Genomic DNA, 22,414 nt, shown 5'->3' with positions numbered 1-22,414 from the left:
AGATTAAAAGTCCCAGGAAATTGAATTTGGGCTGATTTTCCCTTTGATGTATAGTGATATGAAAAAGCTACTATCAGCAACACCTCTTTGTTTCACTTAACTTCCTCAGTGATAAGAGAGGGTCATGAGATGGCCCAAAAATGTGAAATTCACAGTAAGCAACTGTCAAGCACATATGGCAAGTCCAAGTCCAAGGCCTGACTGATGTAGTAGGTAAAGATACAAGGAATCACTTTTAGATTCAAACAGTTTATTATTTACACAGTGAAACAAAACACAGTCAAAGTTTCCAGCCCCAAATGGTCCTTGTCCCAAACAACAAAAAGGATGACACTGAAACACAAGGGACCAGAAGACTTCCAAATTACTTGTGGGATACCTCACTGCTAAGAAGCCAGTTATAGACTGCATTTAAGTGGCTTTATAGTCTGTAGCTCTATTCTGAGGGAAGTGGGTCAGGAAGTCTTGTACCTCATCAGACATACCTGGGAGGTGAGAGGCTATGAAAATCTGTCTCATGAAGCTTGCCAAGGGAGATAAGGAGGCAAGTGGGAATTATCTTGAAGCAGCTCCTCTCAGGCCTCCCGTCCCTTGTGCTCTGGAAGGATCACAGGCATTCTGCCAAGACTCAGATTAGCTGTGGTTCAAGCCTTTTCTCGAGGGATCATTGTAGATATTGCCAAGTGGCTAGGGTGCCAGGGTAGAGCCATTCTCATACAGAGACTAGTTGAAGGGCCAGGTAACTTCCTCAGGGGAAAGCAAAAGGAAGCGAAGTCAGGGTCTTTTGAAGTACCTCTTCTCTTCTTCCCTTCTGCTGACCTTCCATTCATGTCCTTTCATTTTTCTCAGTATTTTGGGAGTTGGGGGTGGGAATGGGGATGGGGCAGAGATTAAATGCATAATTAGGATATAAAATAAATTCAGTCTCTGAAAGATTCAGTACCAAGGCCAGAGAATTCCAAGGCCTGGGTCCTTTGCTATCTCTGGCTCTTAGTTTTTCAACTAGGTATTAAAGAGTATGGGTAATTTCTAAGGTCCCTTCTAGCCCTAACAGTATGAATTACCATAAATGCAAATTTAGTGAATGTAGTGACAGGAGCCTGATGTGCATACCTACCTCAAGAATGTTGGGACATGAGGGCAGATCATCGGGAATCTTAGGACTGGGACAGAGAAGTGGATGACATTACTGTTACTTTAGGACCATAATAAGAATCCCTTTTGGGGTGACTATCCTTCCCCTTACACACTTCACTTCACCTGGACCTCCCTTGCCAATCCTCTGCCACCATTACTTTTGAGCTTTCTGCTTCAGCCTTCTCCCCAATCCTGCTTGATAACTGTACAAAATGCAAATACTGTTTTAGCTAGTGGTGTCTCTGTTTCAAATTTCAGGTCAGCCATCTGAGAGTCTTCAATGTGTTCATGCAGGGAATTGCCAAAGATATTCTACTTTCCAAGGCCAGAGGAGGTCACTTGATACAGCAACTAACAGGGGTCCTGTGTGCCACCTTCTCCAATTATGGTCTTCCCAATCCAAACTGCCACAAATACATCCCTTAAAAGGCAGAAGAGAGAGTCGTGGTACAGCCACCACTCCAAGTTATCATTCCGCCATTCATTTATTCACTCATTCAACAAATATTTTATTGATAGTCTCTTTGAGGCAGGTGCTGGAGTTCGGTGATGAATAAGATACATAATCCCTGTCCTCATGAGACTCATAATCTAGAGGGAAGACAGAGTATCAAGGAATGAAGACTTTTTGACTCATAGGCGCTCATTGACTGGTTGCCTACAGTGTGCCTGGCACTATGCCAAGCACCTGAGCTGCAGTGATTCATTCAATCCTCCCAGCAATCCTATAAGGTTAAGACTATTATTGACTCCCTCGAACATGAAGAGTTAATCAATCCCTGCGCCCATGCCCAGACCTGCGGATTCCTATATGCCTGGTGAGCTGCTAGCCAAGGGTCTTAGCCATGGCTGTTTTGGGTATCAGGTAAAGTTTAAGGCCCAGCACTGAGGAAATAAATGACCCAGTGCAGCAGCTCTTGAAGTCAGGGTTAACCGGGAAGGCCTTCCAGGTCTTTGCTAGACACCCCCAAAACTGCCCCTGAGGTGATTTTCCCATCCTCTTTTTTTCTCCCCTTTCCCTCCGGCACCCCATTGCCCTCCCTTTCCAGACTAGCCCCTCCCTCTGGGCAGCCTCCTCTCTGAGTCATTTCCCCTTCTCCGCCCCAAAGACCTTGGCTTTCTCTTGGAATCCCTTCCCCTCTGGCAGGAGGTAGAGGAAGAGCAAACCGACTTTGGGCATCAGGTGAGCGCTTTCCCCAGCGAGGATGAGAAACGCCTCCCCGCAGTCCCCTGACCCCCCCGAATTCGGAAGGACGGGAAATCCTGGGAGTTCCCTCGAGCCGCGCGTGGGAGGTGCCACGCCCCGCCTGGTGTCTCCTGGGATGTGAGGTGGGAAGCTGTGGCCCAGTCGGACGGGCCTGTGTGGCTGCGACCGGCTCCGGCGCGGTGAGCTCAGCGCGCTGGGGAGGGACCTAGCTGCCGCGAAGCTTGGGGGCGTGGAAAGGTCGGCTCCAGAAGCCAGCCATTGGGAGGAGAGAGGGGGAAAAGCTCCGAGCGGTGCATGTGGAGAGTGCAAGCGCTTGCAAATGGGCTGGTACGTGTAGTGAGAAGGCATGAGTGTGTATGAAGGGGTGTAGAGAGGTGCGTACGTGGGGAGGCGCGCGTGTGCAGGAATGCTTGTGTACGTGTGGAGATGTGTGGGGGAGATGCGAAGATGTGATTTACACAGATGCGGACGTGGGAGTGTGCGACTGGTGACAAAGAGATGCGTTTGAGCGTGGAGACTCATGGAGAAGCCCTTGGGGTATGTGCGTGCGTGTGCATGTGGAGATGTGCGTGAGGGGATATAGATTTATTAATAATATATATGCGTGCGCGTGGAGTGCGTGCGTGCGTGCGGGTTCGTACGTGGGGATGCGTGCATGGGGGGTGCGTGCGTTTGGGGCGCGTGCTTGATGGTTGCATGCGTGCTGGGGAGGGGAGAGCAGGAAGGAAGGTCGACCTACGGCGGGAGACAGATGCATGCGTAACTGAGAGTATAGATGGCCTAGAAGCTCTTGCTGACAGAGCTTTGAGTTAAGATTCTTAACCTGTTTGTTTTTCTTGAGGTGGGCGGTAGGATGCACATGGCACCGTTTGAAAATAAAGAAAACTATTGACCAGTTGACCACCTCCTTTAAAAAAATGCCCATGATTTGCATGTAAGCACAGAGGGTTCGTGAACCCACTGATGGTCATCTGTAGATCCTCGATTATGGTTTTAAACGGGGAGAAGACCCAAATAGATTACGTTGATATCCGCCATTGTGTCTTCTGATTGTGTCTTCTCTGTGAGAGAAGAAATGTAGCAGCCGCTGTCCTTGGGTTGGTGTGGCTTTGAGGCTAGGTTTGCCGCCCCTGTTGGACATGGTGCCAGCAGAGTGGGGAGTGTAAAATGGGATCACTGCCCAGAGTAAGACTGCGGAAGGGTGCCTCGAGGCCTTCAGGATAAAGCTCGGCCCCTCCCTGGCAGATCACTAGCCACAGGTTTTGCGGGTTAGTTCCTTGATAAGGTTGGAAAGTGGAGATTTGTAGTTGCTTTCTTGCGTGATTCCCGTCCCCCCTCCGCCCCGGCCCCGGCCCTGACGGCCTGTGGGTGGTGTCAGGGAGTATGAATCTAACTAAGCTTGGGACTTCGTTGGATAAGTGACTAGAAGGAGAGGAGCAGACTTGGGTTCTGATCCCATCTTTACGATTAACTAACTGTGACATTAAGCAGTTTTCTTGATCTTCTTGTGCGTCATTTTGTTTGTTTATTTATTTATTTATTTATTTATTTATTTACTGAGACTGAGTCTCGCTCTGTCACCCAGGCTGGAGTGCAGTGGCGCAATCTCAGCTCACTGCAGCCTACGCCTCCGGGTTCAACCGATTCTCTTGTTTCAGCCTTCCAAGTAGCTGGGATTACAGGCACACACCACCACGCCTGGCTAATTTTTGCATTTGTTGTACAGATGAGATCGCTCCATGTGGTCTAGGCTGGTTTGGAGCTCCTGACCTCAAGCGATCCCACCTGCTTCAGCCTCCCAAAGTTCTGGGATTACAGGCGTGAGGCACTGCACCCAGCCTCACATTCCTCATTTGTAAAATGGTAGTTCACAGGGTAGTTGGAAGTTTAAATAAGACTATAATAAATTTCCAGAACATGGGAAGCTTTTAATAAACGGCTGCATACCTAGGAATAAATAATGTGTGCATATATTTTATATATGTGTGTATATATATATACATTTGCAGAAAAGTTAAAGTTAAAAGTTTTATTCTGAAATAATGTCTTAAACTACTGATTTCTTTTGGTTTCTTATAGGCATACCTAGTTGTGCTGTCAGCCAAAGCCCACCAAGTTCATCCTGTAAAGTCACATGCCTGAAGTAAGTGGGACTTTATTTGGAATTATTTGCAGTGTTCAAGTAGATAATTATTAGTCCACCATCAACTCTCACTTGGATTGCTGCCATGGTCTCCAAATCTTCGCATTTCCCTGCTTCCCTCTTTCATTCTCCATGTTGCAGTCACAGTTATCTTTCCCTCTGAGAGGCAAAATAGCCTACTGATTTGGAGCACAGACCTTGGAGTCAGACCTATCTCCTTGAGATCCCAATTGCACCCTGCTCCACCACTTTCTAGCTGTGTGATCTTGCACAAATTGCTTCATTTCTTTTTTGGGGGATTTCAACATTTTAATTTCTTTTTAATGAGTCACTTTCTGCAAGCTAGGAAACAGATTCAACCTAAGACAATCTAGTCCTCTGGAGATCCAGGCTGAGTCTTTCGATCTTTAGCAGAATGACATCATAGTATAAGGTGCTAGCAATAGAGTTATAAACTCTAAATAATAACCACTTATCTACATTTTTCATTAGGAAACAACCAAAAGTCCATTACTTAAAGACATGATATACAGAACATACTGATCTACAAAAGACCCAACGACCCAAATTATATGCTGCCCAACCTACTGGTGAACTGGATCAGAACTGGCCAAGGATTGGTAAATAGAGAAAGGGTTTACACTTTGAAAACTTCTTCTGTGGTTAAAAAAATTCCTGGTTGTTATCAATAAGAAAACAAGTGAAAAATGTTACAGATGGACCCACACTGATATTTGACTTTACCAAGGTCTTCCACCAGAACATGAAGGTAGACATAAGTGTAGATTAGATATTGAGATATTTTAAAAATAAATTGCTTAGTAATAAGAAGTTAGACTTATTCCAATTTGCTACAAGAACAAATGGACAATGAAGATTATTTAAAAGAAATGTTCAACTCTAAAGAGGGTGGTGGGAACAACACTTTCCACTAGAGAATAACCTCCCATTTTCTCAGACAGTTAGCATTGCTTTTCTTCCATAATACATATTCATATGGAAAAACTTGTCAAGAGCTTTTGCCAGGGCCAGGAGATGAAAAATAGAGCATGTTTTAATTAGCAAATTGTAAGCTCTGTTAACATTTTTTGGGATGGACCCATAAAATCTGGCCATTGTTTTGTTAAACTTCTGTAAACTGCAGAATTCCCTAACCCTCAGTTAGCTTTGGTTTTTGCTTGATATCCTGAAGCTGGGCACAGTCTCAATGTAATCTTCTTCTAGGGGCTGAAGTGGGTGCTAGTCATCAAAGTTTGGAATGTCATTTTAGGAGCAACCTCTAGAAGTAATCCTGGTAAGCCCTAGAAGTAATCCTTTGGATGCATAGTAGGCTCTGTGCAGGTGGTAAAATCAGGGCAGGAATACCAGAATGTCAATGATCAGGACTGGAACTGCCCAGTCTACCCCTGCTTTGCTGATGTAGCCAGAAGGTGAGCCTATGATAATGAGAAAGGCACTAATTGAAAAACAGCACAGTGGCAAGTGCAGTGGCCTTATAGGGGATCTTAGGAGGGCTTTTCTTAAACTGAAGGTCAATGTAGCCATCATCTGTGCTGTTGAGCCTTGAGTATTTCACTTTACTAGTGGAGATTCCAGCCAGGTTGATGTGGGAGGGCATCATAACACACTGACACAGCTACAGTTGGAGTGCCATGCCAGGCTGCCAGTGGCGAGACTTTGCTCACAGTTGGCAGCAGAGGCACTCAAGACTGTGCCACCTAACTGCCACCCAGCTCACGCCAGCAAGGACCAGTGCCCTGGAAGTCTACTTCACCTCTTTTAGAATCTGTTTCCTTATCTGTGAAAGGGGACAATGCTGATACTACCTCAAGGGTTTTGTGAGAGGTTGCAGAGATAATGTATGTAATGTTGCTCACAGTAATTGCTCAATAAATGGTAGATTAAAAATGCAAGGGCAGTGAAGTAGCCAGCAAGAAAGTGGTTGAAGTGACGTACCATGGCACCTACACTGGGTAGGGATTGAAGTCATGAGGTGATAATGAGCTGCAGAATGGGAGAAATCAAAGGATGGGAGATCTTGATGAGAATGAGAAATGTTTGGCTGTGAAATGAGTCCTTGATCAAAAATTTTTTTAAAAAAGAAAGAGAATGAGGAGTGGGTGTTCTGAGAACCAAGAAGTAACTGGACTAGGAGGTTGTAGCCAGAGATTAGGCTAGTAGAGTTCAGTAATTCTAAAGTGGAGCAGCTCCATGCCTATTGGGTGGTCTAGGAAACTAATGACTAGTAATGACTTAGAAAGTGGCATGTGGTCAGAGGTTGCTGAAGTAGAGGAGATCAAACGGCAGTGAAGCTAACATGTTGGATGAGTCATCCACAGACATTGATGTTGCTTACATGATGGCAGGGCTTGAAATGGAGAGAAAAGTGGAGCCAGTGCCAAAGTCAAGGTTCATCCTAATTAATGGAAGGCTGTTATTTATTTCACAAATATTTACTGAGCTTTTACTAGATGTCAGGATGTAACAAGACAGACAAGAATCATGCTGTCATGGAGTTTACAGTCGAATAGGAGTAATTAAGAGACATTAATAATCCTACCTATCAATAGAAAGCTGTAAACTGTGATAAGAGCTATGAATGGGCCAGGCGCAGTGGCTCACACCTGTAATCCCAAAACTTTGGGAGCCTGAGGCAGATGTATCACAAGACCAGGAGTTTGAGACCAGCCTGGCCAAGATCGTGAAACTCTCTCTCTACTAAAAATACAAAAATTACCTGGGCATGGTGGCATGTGCCTGTAATCCTAGCTACTCGGGAGGCTGAGGCAGGAGAATTGCTTGAACCCAAAAGGCGGAGGTTGCTATGAGCCGAGATCGCGCCATTGCACTCCAGCCTGGGCAACAAGAGTAAAACTCCCTCAAAAAAAAAGAAAAAAAAAGAAAAAGCTATGAATGAAAAATAAGGGTTCTGTAAGTGTTATAACAGGGTTAGTTTCCAGACTAACCCTGTCTGGAAGGTTAGGGGAGGCTTCCCTGAAGAAGTGATGAGGACTGAAAGATAAATTAGGGTAGATGGAGGTGGATGGGGGTATGTGGAAGACGTGTTCCAGGTAGAGGAAACAGCATGTGCAAAGACCTGAAACTAGAATATGTATAGTAATTTGAAGAACTGAAAGATATGTCCTATGACTGAGCATATTAAGAATTACTCTAGCCATAGGAGAGTAATATGAGCTGAGGCTGGGTGGCAGGCTCCTTAAGGATTTGGGCTTTATACTATAAGCATTGGTAATATTTGGATGACATGATAATCAGGCCAGGCACGATGGCTGGCACCAGTAATCCTAGCATTTTGGAAGGTCAAAGTTGGTGGATCACTTAAGCCCAAGAGTTTGAGATCAGCCTGGGCAACCTGGACAAACTCCATTTTTACAAAAAATATAAAAAATTAGCCAGGCATGGTGGCGCATGCCTGTGGTTCCAGCTACTCGGGAAACTGAGGTGGGAGGATCACCTGAGTCTGGGGAAGTTGAGGCTGCAGTGAGCTGTGATCATGCCACTGCATTCCAGCTTGGGTGACAGAGGAGACCCCGTCTCAAATAAAAAAGTCAAACACATAAGCATATAGGATAAATTGTGAAAGGCCAGTTTATGTGTATGTTAGTATAGGGGAGTATGTGTGTATGTGTGTGTGTATACATAAAATACATAATATGTAAACACATATAATAGATGTATACATATATAATATATAAAATAATACATACCATTTCATCACTTTAAAGAATGCTAAATGTACATGGTTATATTTCAGTGTCCATACATAGACATTCTTTTCTTTAAAAAATTTATTACTAATACAAATAGAGATGGGGTGTCACCATTTTGCCCAGGCTAATCTCAAACTCCTGGACTCAACCAATCCTCCCACCTCGGGCTCCCAAAGTGCTGGGATTACAGGTGTGAGCCACCAAGCCCGGCCCAACTCATTCTTTAGAGTTGCAAAGTATTCCATGTTATCAATGTGTGATGACTTATTTAACTATTGCCCTATTGATAGACATTTAAGTTGTCTCTAATTATATATTATTTTGCAGTGTGCACTGTTCACAATAGCAAAGACATGGAATCAGCCTAAATGCCCGTCAATGATAGACTGGATAAACAAAATGTGATACATATACATGATGGAATGCTATGCAGCTAAAAAAAAAAAAGAAAAGAATGAGATCATGTCCTTTGTAGGAACATGACACAGCTGGAGGTCATTATCCTTAGCAAATTAATGCAGGAACAGAAAAACAAATACCGCATGTTCACACTTAAACGTGGGAGCTAAATAATGAAAACCAACGGGCAGAAAGAGGGGAGCAAGAGACAATGGGGACTACCTGAAGGAGGAGGGTAGGAAGAGGGAGAGGATTAGGAAAAATAACTATCAGATACTATGCTTAGTACCTGGATAACAAAATAATCTAAACCAAACCCCTGTGACATGAGCTGACCTATATAACAAACCTATACTGCACATATACCCCAAACCTAAAATAAAAGTTTAACAAAATTGCAATATGCCATCTGTAACTTTTTTTCTAATATTATACTTCAAATCTTATTTTAAAATTACAGGAATACACAAGAATTACATGAGACTATATGAATATATTATTATAAAAATTATAAAAATGTAGAAATGTGTAACAATGAGAGTAAATGCTTATATAGGCTTACTGTGCCCAACACCACTCTAAATGCTTTAAAGAGATGAGCACGTTTACTCTTTACAACAATCCATGAAATAGGTACTGTTATTATTATTATTATTATTTTTTGAGACGGAGTCTTGCTCTGTCGCCCAGGCTGGAGTGCAGTGGCCGGATCTCAGCTCACTGCAAGCTCCGCCTCCTGGCTTCCCGCTATTCTCCTGCCTCAGCCTCCTGAGTAGCTGGGACTACAGGCGCCCGCCACCACGCCCAGCTAGTTTTTTGTATTTTTTAGTAGAGACGGGGTTTCACCGTGTTAGCCAAGATGGTCTCGATCTCCTGACCTCATGATCCGCCCGTCTCGGCCTCCCAAAGTGCTGGGATTACAGGCTTGAGCCACCGCGCCGGGCCGGTACTGTTATTTTTTTCCATTTTACAGTTAGAGACACTGAGGGCACAAAGAGGTCATGTAACTTGCATGTGGTCATACAGCTAATTATTGTTGGAGCTGGGCTCTTAGTCACCTGATTGTTTTCCTTCACTTCCACCCAACTGAATGCCTTACCTCAATGTGACAACTATTCTTTGTTTCATTTGCAATTTTATCTACCTATATAAAACACATGCAAAATATTTATGTTTTTGGTGTGTTGGTTTTCTTTTTATGTAATAGGTTAATACTGTGTTATCTTGCAACTAGCTTTTTCCACTCAACCATGTGTCTTTGACATTTTTCATGCCTTTATTTTTAAATTAATAATATATAAGCATATTTTCGTGGTAAAAGATCAAAATAATACACAGGTATAGAGAGAGTAAATCTTGAAACTTGCCTTTCCTGACTGCTCTCCGACATCTCACAAAAAAAAAAAAACAAAAAAAAAAAAACCAAAAAACCCCCAATAAACAACCAACTGTCCACAGTTTGGTGAGTGTCCTTACAGTCTTCTTTCCACGCATTTTGTGTGAATAAATAAGTATTTATATATATATTTACATAACATGATTCATTCATAATGTTATACGGCCTTTTAATTTCTTATTTATTGATTTAATTACACATGATATATGAATACATTTTTCTTTTGAAAGATTAGAGCACTACACAGAAGCTGAACACTTCCTTTGATCATCATTGATTTCCTCTCTACCTCCTCTGTCTCTACTCACTATTTGACTCTTCTCTTGCATCTTTTTTTTTTAAATTATATTTTAAGTTCTAGGGTACATGTGTACAATGTGCAGTTTGTTACATCGGTATACATGTGCCATGTTGGTTTGCTGCACCCATTAACTCGTCATTTACATTAGATATTTCTCCTAATGCTATCCCTCCTCCTGCCCCCCATCCCATGACAGGCACCTGTGTGTGATGTTCCCTGCCCTGTGTCCAAGTGTTCTCATTGTTCAATTCCCATCTATGAGTGAGAACATGTGTTTAGTTTTCTGTCCTTGTGATAGTTTGCTCAGAATGTTGGTTTCCAGCTGCATCCATGGCCCTGCAAAGGACATGAGCTCATCCTTTTTATGGCTGCATAGTATTCCATGGCATGTATGTGCCACATTTTCTTAACCCAGTCTATCATTGATGGACATTTGAGTTGGTTCCAAGTATTTGCTATGGTGAATAGTGCCGCAATAAACATACGTGTGCATGTGTCTTTATAGGGGCATGATTTTAATCCTTTGGGTATATACCCAGTAATGGGATCGCTGGATCAAATGGTATTTCTAGTTCTAGATCCTTGAGGAATCGCCACACTGTCTTCCTCGATGGTTGAACTAGTTTACACTCCCACCAACAGTGTAAAAGCGTTCCTATTTCTCCACATCCTCTCTAGCATCTGTTGTTTCTGACTTTTTAATGATCGCCATTCTAATGGGATTCTAACAATCCCATTACTGGATATATACCCAAAGTATTATAAATCATTCTACTATAAAGACGCATGCACACATATATTTATTGCAGCAGTATTTACAACAGCAAAGACTTGGAACCAACTCCAATGCCCATCAATGATAGACTGGATAAAGAAAATGTGGCACATATACACCATGGAATACTATACAGCTATAAAAAGAATGAGTTCATGTCCTTTGCAGGGATTTGCATTTCTCTGATGACCAGTGATGATGAGCATTCTTTCATGTTTGTTGGCTTATAAATGCTTTCTTTTGAGAAGTGTCTGTTCATATCTTTGCCCACTTTTGATAGGGTTGTTTTGTTCTTGTATATTTGTTTAAATTCCTTGTAGATTCTGGATATTAGATCTTTGTCAGATGGGTAGTTACAAAAATGTTCTCCCATTCTATAGGTTGCCTGTTCACTCTGATGATAGTTTCTTTTGCTGTGCAGAAGCTCTTTAGTTTTATTAGATCCCATTTGTCAATTTTGGCTTTTGTTGCCATTGCTTTTGGTGTTTTAGTCATGAAGTCTTTGCCCATGCCTATGTCCTGAATAGTATTGCCTAGGTTTTCTTCTAGTGTTTATATGGTTTTTGGCTTTACATTTAAGTCTTTAATCCATCTTGAGTTTATTTTTGTATAAGATGTAAGGAAGGGGTCCAGTTTCAGCTTTCTACATATGGCTGGCCAGTTTTCCCAGCACCATTTATTAAATAGGGAATCCTTTCCCCATTGCTTGTTTTTGTCAGGTTTGTTGAAGATCAGATGATTGCAGATGTGTGGTCTTACTTCCGAAGTCTCTGTTCTGTTCCATTGGTCTACATATCTGTTTTGGTACCAGTACCATGCTGCTTTGGTTACTGTAGCCCTGTAGCATAGTTTGAAGTTGTGTAGTGTGATGCCTCCAGCTTTGTTCTTTCTGCTTAGGATTATCTTGGCTATACAGGCTCCTTTTTTTGTTCCATGTGAAATTTAAAGTAGTTTTTTTCTAATTCTGTGAAGAAAGTAAATGGTAGCTTGATGGGAATAGCATCGAATCTATAAATTACTTTGGGCAACATGGCTGTTTTCATAATATTGATTTTTCCTATCCATGAGCATGGAATATTTTTCCATTTGTTTGTGTCCTCTCTTATTTTCTTGAGCAGTGGTTTTTAGTTCTCCTTGAAGAGGTCCTTCACGTTTGTATTTCTAAGTGTTTTATTCTCTTTTTAGCAATTGTGAATGGGAGTTCACTCATGATTTGACTCTCTGCTCATCTATTATTGGTGTATAGGAATGCCTGTGATTTTTGTACATTGATTTTGTATTCTGAGACTTTGCTGAAGTTGCTTATCAGCTTAAGGAGTTTTTGGGCTGAGACAATGGGGTTTTCTAAATATACAGTCATGTCATCTGCAAACAGAGACAATTTCACTTTCTCTCTTCCTATTTGAATACCCTTTATTTCTTTCTCTTCCCTGATTGCCCTGATCAGAACTTCCAGTACTATGTTGAATAGGAGTGGTGAGAGAGGGCATGCTTGTCTTGTGCCTGTTTTCAAAGGGGCTGCTTCCAGCTTTTGCCCATTCAGTATGATATTGGCTATGGTTTGTCATAAACAGCTCTTATTATTTTGAGGTATGTTCCATCAATACCTAGTTTATTGAGAGTTTTTAGCATGAGGGAATGTTGAATTTTATTAAAGGCCTTTTCTGCATCTGTTGAGATAATTGTGGGTTTTGTCATTGGTTCTATTTATGTGATGGGTTATGTTTATTGATTTGCATATGTTGAACCAGCCTTGCATCCCAGGGATGAAGCTGACTTGATCGTGGTGGATGAGCTTCATAATATGCTGCTGGATTCAGTTTGCCAGTATTTTATTGAGGATTTTTGCATTGATCTTCATCAGGGATATTGGCCCAAAATTTTCTCTTTTTTGTTTTATCTCTGCCAAGTTTTGGTATTAGGATGATGCTGGCCTCATAAAATGAGTTAGGGAGAAGTCTCTCTTTTTCCATTGTTTGGAATAGTTTCGGAAAGAATGGTGGCAGCTCCTCTTTGTACCTCTGGTAGAATTAGGCTGTGAATCTGTCTGGTCCTGGGTTTCTTTTCATTGGTAGGCTATTAATTACTGCCTCCATTTCAGAACTTGTTATTGGTCTATTCGGGGATTCTACTTCTTCCTGGTTCAGTCTTGGGAGGGTGTATATGTCCAGGAATTTATACATTTCTTCTAGATTTTCTAGTTGATTTGTGTGGAGGTGTTTATAGTATTCTCTGATGGTAGTTTGTATTTCTGTGGGATCAGTGGTGATATCCCCTTTATCGTTTTTTATTGTGTCTATTTGATTCTTCTGTTTTCTTCTTTATTAGTCTGGCTAGTGGTCAGTCTATTGTGTTAATCTTTTCAAAAAACCCGCTCCTGGATTCATTGATATTTCGAAGGGTTTTTCGTGTCTCTATCTCCTTCTGTTCTGCTCTAATCTTAGTTATTTCTTGTCTTTTGCTAGTTTTTGAATTTGTTTGCTCTTGCTCCTCTAGTTTTTGCTCTTTTTTTTTTTGAGATGGAGTCTCACTTTGTCACCCAGGCTGGAGTGCAGTGGCACGATCTTGGCTCACTGAAAGCTCCGCCTCCTGGGTTCACGTCATTCTCCTGCCTCAGCCTCCTGAGTAGCTGGAACTACAGGTGCCCACCACCACACCTGGCTAATTTTTTTGTATTTTCAATAGAGACGGGGTTTCACTGTGTTAGCAAGGATGGTCTCGATCTCCTGACCTCGTGACCCGCCCACCTTGGCCTCCCAGAGTGCTGGGATTACAGGCATGAGCCACCGTGCTTGGCCACTTCTTTAGTTCTTTTATTGTGATGTTCAGGTGTCAAATTCAGATCTTTCCAGCTTTCCAATGTGGGTATTTAGTACTATAAAATTCCCTCTTAACACAGCTTTAGTGGTGTCCCAGAGATTCTGGTATGTTGTGTCTTTGTTCTCATTGGTTTCAAAGAACTTCTTTATTTCTGCCTTAATTTCGTTATTTACGCAGTAGTCATTCAGGAGCAGGTTGTTCAGTTTCCATTAGTTATGTGGTTTTGAGTGAGTTTCTTCATCCTGAGTTCTAATTTGATTGCACTGTGGTCTGAGAGGCTGTTTGTTATGATTTCTGTTCTTTTGTATTTGCTGAGAAGTGTTTTACTTCCAATTATATGGTCGATTTAGAATAAGTGCTATGTGGTGCTGAGAAGAATGTATGTTCTGTCTATTTGGGGTGGAGAGTTCTGTAGATGTCTATTAGGTCAGTTGCTCCAGAGCTGAGTTCAAGTCCTGAATATCCTTGTTAATTTTCTGTCTCATTGATCTGTCTAATATTGACAGTGGGGAGTTAAAGTCTCCCATTATTATTGTGTGGGAGTCTTAAGTTTCTTTGTAGTTCTCTAAGAACTTGTTTTATGAATCCGGGTGCTGCTGTATTGGGTGCATATATATTTAGGATAGTTAGCTCTTCTTGTTGAATTGATCTCTTTACCATTATTTAATGCCCTTCTTTGTCTTTTTTGATCTTTGTTGGTTTAAAGTCTATTTTATCAGAGACTAGGATTGCAACTTCTGCTTTTATTTGCTTTCCATTTGCTTGGTAAATATTTCTCCAACCCTTTATTTTGAGCCTATATGTGTCTTTGCACGTGAGATGGGTCTCCTGAATACAGCACACCAATGGGTCTTGACTCTTTATCCAATTTGCCAGTCTGTTAGTCCATTTATATTTAAGGTTAATATTGTTATGTGTGAATTTGATCCTGTCATTATAATGCTAGCTGTTTGTTTTGCCTGTTAGTTGATGCAGTTTCTCCCTAGCATCACTGGTCTTTACAATTTGGTGTGTTTTTGCAGTGGCTGGTACCGGTTGTTCCTTTCCATGTTTAGTGCTTGCTTCAGGAGGTCTTGTAAGGCAGGCCTGGTGGTGACAAAATCTCTCAGCATTTACTTGTCTGTAAAGGATTTTATTTCTCCTTCAGTTATGAAGCTTAGTTTGGCTGGATATGAAATTCTGGGTTGAAAATTCTTTTCCTTAAGAGTGTTGAATATTGGCCCCCACTCTCTTCTGCCTTGTAGGGTTTCTGCAGAGAGATCAGCTGTTAGTCTGATGGGCTTCCCTTTGTAGGTAACCTGACCTTTTTCTGTGGCTGCCCTTCACATTTTTTTCCTTCATTTCAACCTTGGGGAATCTGATGATTATGTGTCTGGGATTGCTCTTCTCGAGGAGTATCTTCATGATGTTCTCTGTATTTCCTGAATTTGAATGTTGGCCTGTCTTGCTAGGTGGGGAAAGTTCTCCACCATCATATCCTGAAGTGTGTTTTCCAACTTGGTTCCATTCTCCCCATCAGTTTCAGGGACCCCAATCAATCGTAGGTTTGGTCTTTTCACATAGTCCCATATTTGTTGGAGGTTTTGTTTGTTCTTTTTCATTCTTTTTTCTTTAACCTTGTCTTCACTCTTTATTTCAGTAAGTTGATCTTCAATTTCTGATATCCTCTCTTCTGCTTGATTGATTCAGCTGTTGATACTTGGGTATGCTTCATGAAGTTCTCATACTGTGTTTTTCAGCTCCATCAGATCATTTATGTTCTTCTAGAAACTGCTTATTCTTGTTAGCAATTCCTGTAACCTTTTATCAAGGTTTTTAGCTTCCTAGCATTGGGTTAGAACATGCTCCTTATGCCCCACCTTCTGAAGCCTACTTCTGTCAGTTTATCAATCTCATTCTCCATCCAGTTTTGTGCCCTTGCTGGAGAGGAGTTGCGATCATTTGGAGAAGCAGCATTCTGGTTTTTGGAATTTTCAACATTTTTCGCTGGTTTTTCCTTATCTTTGTGGATTTTTCTACCTTTGATCTTTGAGGTTGATAACCTTTGGATGAGGTTTTTGTGTGGGGGTCCTTTTTGTTGATGTTGATGCTTTTACTTTCTGTTTGTTAGTTTTTCTTCTAACAATCAGGCCTCTCTTCTGCAGGTCTGCTGCGGTTTGTGGGAGGTCCACTTCAGACCCTGTTCAACTGGGTATCACCAGTGGAGGCTGCAGAACAGCAGTATCACAAGTGGAGGCTGCAGAACAGCAAAGATTGCTGCCTGCTTCTTCCTCTGGAAGCTTTGTCCCAGAGGGACACAGGCCTGATGCCAGCCAGAGCTCTCCTGTATGAGGTGTCTGTTGACCCCTCTTGGGAGGTCTCTCCCAGTCAGGAGGCATGGGCATCAGGGACCCACTTCAGGAGGCAGTTCTGTCCCTTAGCAGAGCTTGAGCGCTGTGCTGGGAGAATCCTCCTTGTCAGGATCAGCTGCTCGCTTCAGAGCCAGTAGCCGGAAAAGTTTAAATCGGCTGAAACTGTGCCCACATCCACCCCTTCCCTCAGGTGCTCTGTCCCAGGGAAATAGGAGTTTTTTCTATAAGCCGCTTACTGGGGCTGTTGCCTTTACTTTAGAGATGCTCTGCCCTGTGAGGAGGAATCTAGAGAAGCAGTCTGGCCACAGCTGCTTTGCCACATTGTGGTGAATTCCGCCCAGCCCAAATCTCCCAGCCTCCTTAGCAGTGTCAGGGGAAAACCGAATAACAAAGCCTCAGTAATGGCAGACACCCCTCCTTCCACCAAGCTAGATCCTGGATGACTTCAGACTGCTGTGCCAGCAGCGAGAATTTCAAGCCAGTGGTTCTTAGCTTGCTGGGCTCTATGGGAGTGGGACCTGCTGAGAGAGACCACTTGGCTCCCTGGCTTCAGCCCTCTTTCCAGGGCAGTAAATGGTTCTCTCACTGAGGTTCCAGGTGCCACTGGGGTATGAAAAAAACTCCTGCAGCTAGCTTGGCATCTGCCCAAACAGTCACCCAGTTTTGTGCTTGAAACGCAGGGCCCTGGTAGTGTAGGTGCATGAGGGAATCTGCTGACCTGCAGATTGCAAAAACCATGGGAAAAAAAACGTAGTATCCGGGCCGGGTAGCACAGTCCCTCATGGCTTCCCTTGGCTGGGGGAGGGAGGTCCCCCAGCTTCTTGCGTTTCCTGGGTGAGGCGATGCCCCACCATGATTTTGCTCGCCCTCTGTGGACTGCACCCACTGCCTAACCAGTCCCAGTGAGATGAACTGAGTACCTCAGTTGGAAATGCAGAAATCACCTGCCTTCTGCGTTGGTCTCGCTGGTAGCTGCAGACCGGAGCTGTTCCTATTTGGCCATCTTGCCTGTACTCCAAAATTCCTTCTTGCTTGGGGGAGATTAGTCTTTGTTCCATTAAAGCCTTCAATTGATAGTATTAGGCCCACCCACATTATACCCTTTCATGTTTTAATGTTAGTTTATGCCTTCTTTATTTTTGAAATCATACTTGCCAAAAACTTTTGTATTCTATTAGTCTTTTCAAATAAATATTATTTCCTCTTATTGATCCACTCCATGGTTCTATTATTGTTTGCTTTCTACTTCAGTAATTATTAATTTCATCTTAATTATTTTTATTTTTTATTTATTTTTCTTAATATTTAATTTTTGCAGGTACATAGTAGGTGTATATTTTTATCAGGCACATGAGATATTTTGATACGGGCATGCAATGCTTAATAATCACATCAGATTAAATAGGGTATTCATTACTCCAAGCATTTATCCTTTGTGTTATAAACAATCCAATTATACTCTTTTAGTTATCTTAAAAAGTATGATTAAATTATTATTGACTATAGTCAGCCTGTTGTGCTATCAAATACTAGATCTTATTCATTCTATCAATTTTTTTGTACCCATTAACCACCTTCACTTCCCAGACTCTGGTAACCATTCGTCTACCCTCTATCTCCATGAGTTCAATTGTTCTAATTTTTAGATCCCACAGTAAATGAGAACATGCGATGTTTGTCTTTCTGTGCCTGGTTTATTTCATTTAACATAATGAAGTAATGCTTATTTCATTTAGCATAAGGACCTTCCGTTCCATCCATGTTGTTGCAAATGACAGGATCTCATTCCTTTTTCGTGGCTGAATAGGACTCCATTGTGATATGTACCACATTTTCTTTATCCATTCGTCAGCTGATGGACACTTAATGTTGCTTCCAAATCTTGGCTGTTGTGAACAGTGCTGCAATAAATATGAGTACAGATATCACTCTGATATACTGATTTCCTTTCTTTTGGGTATATACCAAGCAGTTGGATTGTTAGATCATATGGTAGCTCTATTTTTGGACTTTTAAGGAACCTCCAAACTGTTTTCGTTAGTGGTACTAATTTACATTCCCATCAACAGTGTACGAGGACTCCCTTTTCTCCACATCTTCTCCAGCTCTTGTTATTGCCTGTCTTTTGGATGGAAGTCATTTTAATGGAGGTGAGATGATATCTCATTGTAGTTTTGATGTGCATTTCTCTGATGATCAGTGATGTTGAGCACCTTTTCATATGCCTATTTGCCATTTGTATGTTTTCTTTTGAAAAATGTCTGTTCAGATCTTTTAGCCATTTTAAAATCAGATTATTTTATCTTTTTCCTATTGAGTTGTTTCAGCTCCTTGTACACTCTGCTTATTAATCCCTTGTCAGATGTATAGTTTGCAGATATTCTCTTTCATTCTGTGAGTTGTATCTTCACTTCGCTTTTTCCTTTGCTGTGCAGAAGCTTTTTAACTTGATGTGATCCTATTTGCCCATTTTTCCTTTGGTTGCCTGTGCTTGTGGAGTATTACTCAAGAAATTTTTTGCCCAGATCAATGTCCTGAACAGTTTCCCCAGTGTTTTATTTTAATGTTTTCATAGTTTAAGGTCTTAGATTTAAGTATTTGATTGATTTTGATTTTATTTTTGTATAAAGCAAGAGATAGGAATCAAGTTTCATTTTTCTGCATATGAATATCCAGTTTTCCCAGCACTATTTATTGAAGAGACTGTCTTCCCCAATGTATATTCTCGGCATCTTTGTTGAAAATGAGTTCATTGTAGGTGAATGGATATTTTTCTGGGTTCTCTATTCTGTTCCATTGGTCTATGTGTCTGTTTTTGTTGTTGTTGTTGTTGTTGTTGTTTGTTTTTTTTGTTTTGTTTTATTTTTTTGCCAGTACCATGCCCTTTTGGTTACTATAACTCTGCAGTATAATTTGAAGTTAGGTAATATGATTCCTCCAGTGTTATTCTTTTTGCTTAGGATAGCTTTGGCTATTCTGGGTCTTTTATGACTCCAAGTAAATTTTAGGTTTGTTTTTTCTATTTCTGTGCAGAATGTAATTGGTGTTTTCATAGGGATTGTGTTGTATCTGTAGACTGCTTTGGGTAATATGGGCATTTAACAATATTGATTCTTCCACTCCATGAACATGGAATATTTTCCCCTTTTTTGGTGTCCTCTTCAATTTCTTTCTTTCATCAGTGTTTATAGTTTTCATTGTAATTGAATGGCTAATTCCAGGTATTTAGTTTTATTTTTGGCTATTGTAAATTGGATTTTTTTCGTTTCTTTTTCAATTGCCTATTATTGTTATTGTGGTAAAATATACATAACATAAAATTTGATATTTTTACCATTTTTAAGTGTAGAGTTCATTGGGATTACGTAAATTTACATTGTTGTTCAATCATCACCACCATCCATTTCCAGAACCTTTTCACTTCTCAAACTGAAAGTTCACAACTATTAAACAATTACTCTGTATTACCCTTTTCCTCAAGCCGCTCATAACTTTCTGTCTCTGAATTTAACTATTTTAGGTAACTTTTATCAGTGTAAACACACAAAATTTCCCATTTTGTGTCTGGATTATTTCACTTAGCATAGTGTCTTCTAGTTTATCTATGTTGTAGCATGTGTCAGAATTTCCTTCTTTTTAAGGCTGAATAATAGCCTATTATACATATAAACCACATTTTGTTTATCCATTCCTCCACTGATGGACATTTGGGTTGTTTCCACTTTCCCATTTTCTTTTACAATTGCATTTTTATGGATTCATTTACTTGATATTTTTTGATTCTATTCACATACCTGAAAATTTACCTCTTTTTTGAAGTGTACCTTTTTGTGATATTAGTATATTCACAATGCTCTGGAACTATCACAACTATCTAGTTCCAAAATATTTTCAACACCCCAAACAGAAACCCTATACCTGTTAGCAATCACTAGCAATTCTTCCTTCCACTACCACAGCCTCTGGCAACCACGAATCTACTTTCTGATTATATGGATTTGCCTATTTTGGATATTTCATATAAATGGAATTTCACAATATGTGGCCTTTTGTTTCTGGCTTCTGTCACTTAGCATAAAGTTTTCAAGTGTCACCTATGTGTAACATGTGTCAGTACTTCATTCCTTTTTTTTTTTTTTTTTAACACAGGGTCTCACTCTGTCACCCAGGCTGACTTAACACCACATAGAAGCTGCCAAGGCTTATGGCTTGTACCCTCTGAAGCAGTGGCTGGAGCTGTACTTGGGGCCCTTTGAGCTGGTGCTAGAGGGGCCTGGATGGGTGGTGAAGTGTCCTGAGGCTGCACAAGCCAGGGGTGCCCCAGGCCTGGCCCCCTAAACCATTCTTTCCTCCTAGGCCTCTGGGACTGTGATGAGAGGGGCTGTCCCAAAGACTTCTAAAATGCCTTTGAGGCCTTTTCCCCATTGTGTTGGATATTACCACTTGGCTCTCTTTTGAGTCATGCTAATCTCTCCAGTAAGTGGTTGCTGTGCAGCCTGCTTGGATTCTTCCCCTGAAAATACTTTTCTTTCTCTGCCACAGAGCCAGGCTGTACATTTTCTAAACATTTGGACTCTGCTTTTAAATGTGAGTCCCAACCTTAAGTAATTCCATTGCTCCCATATTGGATCACAGGTTGCTAGAAACAGCCACACCACTTCTTGAATGCTTTGCTGCTTAGAAGTTTCTTCCACTGGTACCCCAAGTCCTCACTCTTAGGTTCAACCTTCCACAGTTCCCTAGTACCTGGACACAATGCAGCCAAGCTCTTTGATAAGGTGTAATAGGGGTGACCTTTCCTCCAGTTCCCAATAACTTCCTCATTTCCATCTAAGACCTCATCAGCCTGGCTTTCACTGTCCATGTTTCTATCAGCATTTTGGTTACAACCACTTAACCAGTCTCTAAGAAGTTCCAAACTTTCCCTCATTTTCCTGTCTTCTGAGACCTCCAAACTCTTCTAGCCTCTGCCCATTACCCAGTTCCAAAGCTGCTTCCCCATTTTCAGGTAACTTCATATTAATACCCCACCCTCAGTACCAGCTTTCTGATGCCAGCATCTGCTTCTGATGAGGGCCTCAGGAAGCTTCTAATCATGGCAGAAGGAGAAGGGGGAGCAAGCTCATCAAATGGTGAAAACCAGAGGAAGACAGGGGGAGGTGCCACACTCTTTTGAACAACCAGATCTCATGTAAACTCAGAGCAAGAACTCATTTATCATCAAGGGGATGGACCTAAGCCATTCATGAGGGATCCACCTCCATGATCCAAACACCTCCCACCTGGCCCCACCTGCAACACTGCTGATTACCTTTCAACATGAGATTTAGACAGGACAAACATCCAAACCATATCAAATGGTAATCATGTGAGGTGATGGATGAGCTAATTAGCTTGATTGTGGTAATCATTTCACAATGTGTATGTATAATATCAAATCATCACACTGTACATCTTAAATATACACAATTTTTATTTTTCAGTTATATCTTAATAAAGGTGGAAAAAAATTATAGCATTTCTTTCCCCTATTTTTGGCTGCATGCATACCATGTAGAGTCGTGATATAAAGTTTTTCAGTTTGTTGACTTAAAAGGCACAGGACCAAGAGTGTGAATGGGTACTGCAATTAACCCATACTCTGCTCTCTAACTTATATATCCTAGTTTGGTCCTGCCCCATCCAAGAGGAAAGAGCACCATTTCACCATTTTGTAGTTCAGCTACTTAGAGGACACATCTTAGTATGATTTGTCTTCTTGAAGAGGCTACCTTTTAGTACTTTGTATAAATACCTGATATGTATTGGTGGAAATCCTAGAACAATGGATACTATTTTTCTATCCTGGAATTCGGGCCACCTCACAACCTTTAGTCTAGCTGAGACTAATAACCAGTTATAAAATGCCCCTCATAATTCCCTCCAAAGGTCTGGTGATTGTAACCGAGTCTGTGGTATAATTTTTAAATCCGAATTCTTCAGTTGCAGACCACAGCAATTGATTTTGCATAACTTAAACTAAAAGGAATATTTAGAAGGATATTGGAATTACTCAAATGCTGAAAAACAAGGCCTCAGGGAGGTCAGGAACCAACGAGCTTGAGATATTTAGGTAGCAGAACCTCAGTCTCTATAGTCCCCAGTCAGGTTTAAA

General features: G+C 41.3%; 1 protein-coding gene across 1 annotated transcript in view; it reads left to right on the top strand.

Moving 5' to 3' along the window:
• The first annotated feature begins 2,760 nt into the window (after window positions 1-2,760).
• The window catches only part of LOC117077283 (NACHT, LRR and PYD domains-containing protein 12-like), a 42,989-nt gene continuing 23,335 nt past the window's right edge, over window positions 2,761-22,414 (top strand). Inside the window, exons 1-3 of the mRNA XM_033200934.1 lie at window positions 2,761-2,881; window positions 4,424-4,487; window positions 4,980-5,107. The gene's annotated coding sequence lies outside the window, so the exon portion shown is untranslated. The remainder of the gene's footprint in view (window positions 2,882-4,423; window positions 4,488-4,979; window positions 5,108-22,414) is intronic.

Source organism: Trachypithecus francoisi, unplaced genomic scaffold (assembly GCF_009764315.1).
Source record: "Trachypithecus francoisi isolate TF-2019V2 unplaced genomic scaffold, Tfra_2.0 Lachesis_group6, whole genome shotgun sequence".
Taxonomy (NCBI): Eukaryota; Metazoa; Chordata; class Mammalia; order Primates; family Cercopithecidae; genus Trachypithecus; species Trachypithecus francoisi.
This window is presented reverse-complemented; position numbering and strand designations above follow the sequence as displayed.